A 6211-nucleotide genomic window follows, 5' to 3' on the forward strand; every position below is an offset into this window, starting at 1 on the left:
AGTTTGTCAGATTTGAACCTAGGCATGCTATCATAGTCTGTGTGAATTCAAGTGTACATCAATCCTGTTGTGTCTGTAGGAATGTCTCTTTAGAGTTATCTACCAACTCTTACATTCTTTTTTCCTACTCTTCCACCTAGATCTTTGAACCTTGAGGTGAGGAGTTTGGCAAAGATATTTCATTTAGTTCTGAGAAATGCACTTAATTTTATAAAAGAAACACTGTATAAGAAAGACCTGAAAACATAGATCAACTCATAACACAGTGATAGTGAAAATTTAGGACACTACTATCACCAACTAACAGGTCATTTGGGAAAAAATTAGAGAAAGTCTGAAGTTAAAGGCTTCATAAATCAAATTAACCTCCCAGATATCTAGAGAACATTGTCTCCAAACTTTAAAATGCATGTTCTTCTCAGCAGCCCATGGGACATGCTCAAAAATGGACCATCTGACCATAATGAAATAAAACTTGATATTAAAATTATTAGGAATGACTGAAAGTATTCAAAATCTTAGAAGATAAACATAGCACTAATCAAAATTTCATTAATTAAACACTCAGGAAAAAATAAAAAATTACAGAAAATTGAATGAAATTGAAAATATAACACTCAAAATCTGTGGGAAACAGTGAAGTTTGTCATAAAAGGGAGTTTATAAGACTGAGAGCTATATTAATAATTAATATTATATGAATTAATATTATATGAATATTTTATAAATTTATCAGTAATCTGAACAGATTGAGAAGATTGATAGTTTATTTGACTTGTAGAAGAATGAATTTGATCCTTATCTATCACCCTGTATAGAACTCAACTGGGCCAAAAACCTCAACATAAGACCTGACATCCTGAATCTGTTAAAGGAGGAAGCACAGAACTCATGTGAACTCATTGGTGCAGAAATGGCTTTCGTGAAATCAAAGGATGATACCAGAACTCATTGGTTCAGGAAATAATTTTCTGAACAGAATACCAATAGTCAAGGTATTAAGACCAACAATTAATATATATAATTTATAAATTTCTGTACAGCAAAATATATCAGACATTGTATGAGGAAATCTGTAGAATGGGAAAATATCTTTACTAATTAAATACCAAATGTTAGTATCTAGAATATATAAAGAACTTAATAATTAAACATAAAGACAGCAGAGAATCTATTTGTTAAAATGGAACTGAAAACTAAAAAGATTTCTGAAAAGACAGAAACAAAACCTGGCTTAGAAATATATTTTAGAGTCAACATACTTAGCCATCATATAAATATAGATTAAACTACCTTGAGATTTAGTCTTATCCTAGTCACAATGACTAAAACCCAAGGAAAGTAACAACAGTAAATGCTGGCATGGAAAAGAAGAAAAAGACACAGTTTTTTACTGCTTGTGGGACTGCAAACTAATGATGCAGCTGCTATACAAGTCAGAGTGGAACTTAGCCCAAAACCTGAAATTAAATCAACAATGTTTCACCTACATCATTCTTGGATACATACAAGCTAAAGATATATTTGCTTATTCATGTTTATCACTGCTCTATCACAATAAACAGGAAAAGGAAATAGCCTGTGTATATAACAACGATGTATGGCTAGTGAAATGTGGGATATTTCCACAATGGACTATTATTCAACTGTTCAGAAAAATGAGATTCTCTGGCTAATGGAAAGAGCTGGAATCAATCACTATGAAAGACAAACGTTATGTTCAATCTAATTTATGGATCTTAATGTTGAATCTTTAAATAGATCTATTTTATCTGGATTACTCAAAAAGGTCAGGAAATTAGTAAGTAGTTATAAAGTGAGGTTTTAAAATGAAGGAATGTAGAAAGCACAGATACAAAGGATTAACATGGAATTGTGGAACAGTAACTGATAGTGTCAAAGGCAGAGGAGTAGAGAAAATGGACAGGATAAATAATATTAAAGACTTTTCAAAACAATATGGAAACTTAACTGTAGATGCTTCCTAAAATCATTTATAGACATACATAAAGAGGATTAAATATAGTTATTTTAATGAGGTAGCAACTCCCTACTATATATCAGAGGATAACAAAAACCCCAATGCTGGGAATGAATGATTTCCTTCTTTTGGAGTTGTTAGTCAGCAATGTCCTATAACCCCAAAGATTATAAGCTATTGACAGTGTTCTTGGTGACCCTCCAGAACTTCACAGTTAAACCCTATTTTGAAAAAGATAGCACATATTTGTATCATAGAACTGATAAAGGAAATCAAAATTGATATAGTTCACTATGCTTCCTCTCCATTGGCTTTCTTCAATTGTTTTGGAAATCTGAAGGAGGAAAGTAAGGATCAATCTTACTGATCTCTGAACACTGAGGAAAACAAAAATGACTGGACTGACAAGACATATATGTCAAGTATGTACAAGACTAATTCTCTACTGGCAGAGACATCATGTGGTAACAAACTGATTTCTGATTAAACTTAAAGCCCTCTCTTAAAATTAAAACACATGGGGCTGGAGAGATGGCTCAGAGGTTAAGAGCACTGACTGGTCTTCCAGAGGTCCTGAGTTCAATTTCCAGCAACCACATGGTGGCTCACAGCCATCCGTAATGGGGCTGATGCCCTTTTCTGGTGTGTCTGAAGATAGCTACAGTGTACACATATACATAAAATAATAAATAAATCTTAAAAAACACATAGCTAGCATATTATTCTTCTCAAAACCTATGAATAGACAGGTTATGAACCCTAAGAGCAAACCTAATGTGATTATTTGCTAAGGAGACAAGGGCATCTACACAAGTATTGTAGGATGACTGCTACAGCTTAAATCACATATTGATCCTTGCACACTGATAGTAGCAGACTTCCATATCTCAGTCTCACCAACAGACAGCTCATAGAAACAAAAAGACAATAGGGAAATGCTGGAGCTGACTGATGCTATAAACCAAATGGACCTAATATATATTTACAGAACATTTCATCCAAACACAAAAGACTATATTTTCTTCTTGGTACCTCATGGAACATTCTCCAAAGTTTATCATAGACTAGGACATGTCACAACACACACAAGAATATTGAAACAATGACCTGCATCCTATGTAACCACATGAATTAAAGCTGGAAAACAACAAAAACCACAGAAAGCTTACAAACTCATGGAAACTGAATAACTCATTTTTAGACAAAAATGTACTCATAACAAAAATTAGCAAATTAAAGACTTTCTAGAACCAAAAGTGAATATATAATATACCCAAACTAATGGGACACAAAGAAGGGTGTTCTAACAGGTTCATAGTATTAAGTGCCTACATGAAAATTTTAGGGAGATTTCATATAAGCAATTTAGCAGCATAGCTTGAAGCTCAAGAACAAAAAGAAGGATTCATGTTCAAAAGGAGAAGATTAGAACTATTGAAACTCTGGGAAAAATAATAATAAACAAATAACTACTTATACAAAGAACCAATAAAACAATTGAGAAAATCAATAATATTGACAAAACCTTATCCAAAATTTTAAAATATCAGAAAAAGAATATAGAAATTAACAAAATTAGAAAAAGAAAGGAAGATTTAATGACATAGAAGAAATCCAGAGATTGATAAGTACATACTCAATAAACATATACTTTACCAAGTTGAAAAATTTAAAAGAAATGGATAATTTTCTTGATATATACCACTTAACCAATTTAAAGAGGCCTATAACCCACAGTGGATTGATTCTTAACCTGGGGGGGTCACAATTTTCCTGGCACACCATTATCTCCAAAAATATTTGCATTACAATTTATAAAGATAGCAACATTACAGTTATAAGTTAGAAACAAAAATAATTTTACAGTTTGGAGATCACTGCTACATGAGAAACTGTTTTAAAATGCCACAGCATTACGAATGTTAAAAATACCCCTCTACTGAAATAGAACCAATCACTAAAAGTCTCTCAATGCCCTAAAGAACACCTAAAGTACACCTAAAGAAAATCCAGGGCCATAAAGTTTTAGTACAAATTCTACAAGACTGTCAAAGAAGAATTAATACCAATCCTCCTCAAATTATTCCGTAAAATAGAAATAGAAGAAATAGTGTGCCCAATTCAATTCACAAGGTCACAGTGACCCTGACCCCCAAACAACATAAACATGCAATGAAGAACAAAATTAAAGACCAATTATCTTATGAACATAGATTCAAAACTTCCCAATAAAAAATGCAAACTGAATATAAAAACACACCAAAATGAACATCCACCATTATCAAGTAGACTTTATCTCAGAGACACAGAGATGGTTCAACGTATGTAAATTGATAAATGTAGTCCACCATAAAAACAAACTGAAAGACATAAAACACAGGATCATTTCATTAGAAGCAGAAAAGGTCTTTGACGAAAATCCAACACCCTTTCATGGTAAAAGTCTGGAAGAGATTAGGGAAACAAAGGACATACAAAACCATAATAAAGACAGTTTACAGATAGCCCAGAGCTAACATCAACTCAAATGAAGGGAAACTAAAAGCAGTTCTACCAAAATAAAGAAGACATGGTTGTATACTCTCTCCATAACTATTCAATATAGTACTTGAAATCTTGGCTAGAGCAACAATACAGATATAGGAGACCAAAGGGATACAAATTGGAAAAGAAGAGTTTAAATTGTGTTTATTTGTAGAGGATATCATGGTATACATAAGTGACCCTAAATGTCTCAGGGAAGCTCCTACAGTTGATATACGCTTTCAGCAAAGTAGATGGATACAAAATTAACTCACAAAATCAGTAGTCTTTCTGTAGACAAATGACATATGGGCTGAGAAAGAAATCAGGGAAACAACACCTTTCACAATAGCCTCAAATAATACAATGGGGTGACTCTAATGAGGCAAATGAAAAAAATTTCACGCTAACCACTTCAAGTCATTAAAGAAAGAAATTGAAGAAGTCATCAGAAGATGAGAAGTTCTCCTATACTCATAGATTGTTAGGATTAATATTGTAAAAATGGCCAGTCTATTAAAAAGCAATCGACAAACTCAATGAAATCTCCACCAAAGTTTCAATGCAATTCTTCACAGATCTTGAAAGGGCAGTTTTTAGGTTCACATGGGAACACAAAGAAAGCAGGATGACTAAAATCATCCAGAATAATAAAATAAACCATGGAGATCTCACCACTGCCAAACTCAAATTGTACAATAGAACTATAGTAATAAAAACATAATCTTTTTGACATAAAAACAGAAATGTTGATCAATGGAATCAAATAGAAGGCCAAAATTCACACTTGTATGGATATCCACTTTTAATAAAGAAGCCAGAAATGTACACTGGTAACATGATCACATCTTCAACAACCAGTGCTGGTCAAATTGGCTCTCTTACATGTAAAAGAATACAAGTAGATCCATACTTATCATCCTGCACAAAACTCAACTCCAACCAAATCAAAAGCTTAAACATAAAAACAGATATACTGACTCAGATGGAGGAAAAAGTGAAGAATAGCCTTCAATCCATTGACCACAGCAAAAGACTTTCTGAACAGAACATTGTTAGCACAGGCACTATGATCAATAGTTAATAATTGGGATCTCAGGAAACTGAGAAGCTTCTGCAAGGACATCATCATTTGTATAAAGTGGCAACCTACAGAATAGGAAATGATTTTTGCCAACCAAACATATGAAAAATAATATATAAACAACAACAAAATAACAAGAAATAGCCAACTAAATTACAAGAAAATAACGATTTAAAATGGGAAAGAAATCTAAAGAAGATACTCACAAAAAGGATACTCAAATGGCTGAGAAACCTCCTTAGTCATTAGGCAACTGTAAATCAAAGCTTCTCTGAGTTTTATTTCATATTAGGCAAAACTGAGTTTTATCAATAAAATAAATGACAGCTCATGTTGGTGATGATGTAGAGTAAGGAGAAGACTCATCCAATCATCCATTGCTGGTGAGAGGGCAAACTTGTACAGCTGCTAAAGGAATCACTGTGGCAGTTCCTCAGATGGGATAGATTAACCTAAAAAACCAGCTACACCACTCAGGAATATACACAAAGGAGGCTTTATGATACCAAGAGACACTTGATTGACAATGTTTATTGATGCTGAATTCATAATAGCCAGAATTTCAGGAAAATCTAGATGTGTCTCAACAGAGTACGGGATAAAGAAAGTGTGATATATTACAC

Source organism: Rattus rattus, chromosome 13, assembly GCF_011064425.1.
Source record: "Rattus rattus isolate New Zealand chromosome 13, Rrattus_CSIRO_v1, whole genome shotgun sequence".
Taxonomy (NCBI): Eukaryota; Metazoa; Chordata; class Mammalia; order Rodentia; family Muridae; genus Rattus; species Rattus rattus.